Source organism: Myotis brandtii, unplaced genomic scaffold, assembly GCF_000412655.1.
Source record: "Myotis brandtii unplaced genomic scaffold, ASM41265v1 scaffold1236, whole genome shotgun sequence".
NCBI classification, from domain to species: domain Eukaryota; kingdom Metazoa; phylum Chordata; class Mammalia; order Chiroptera; family Vespertilionidae; genus Myotis; species Myotis brandtii.
Window position 1 is genome coordinate 478,320 of NW_005354316.1, and position 345 is coordinate 478,664.

General features: G+C 69.3%; 1 protein-coding gene across 1 annotated transcript in view; it reads right to left on the bottom strand.

The window, feature by feature from the left end:
• Nucleotides 1–345, bottom strand: part of MUC2 (mucin 2, oligomeric mucus/gel-forming) — a 101,524-nt gene that overhangs the window by 87,836 nt on the left and 13,343 nt on the right. The gene's annotated exons all lie outside the window — the stretch shown is intronic.

Below are 345 nucleotides of genomic sequence, written 5' to 3' on the forward strand. Positions count from 1 at the left end.
CCCCCAGGACACCCCAGGGCCCCTCAGGACACCCCCAGGACACCCCCCCAGGGGCCCCAGGACCCTCCAGGTCCCACAGGCCTGGCAGGCGGCCTGTCCACCGAGTGGTCACCATGATGGTGCCTTCCCTGCCAGACTCCTAGCAGCCACCACGGCGTACCCAGGGGAGGGGCCCTCAGCGCTGTGTCCCCTCTACCTGGACCTGTCTCCTGACTACACCCCTGTCCCCTCCATGCCCCCCTCTCCCCTCTGTGCCCCTGTGTCCCCTCCATGTCCCCCCTGTCCCCTCCATGCTGGGCACCCAAGCCCAAGGCAGTGAGGCCATCATCTCCGGGAACCTGGGCA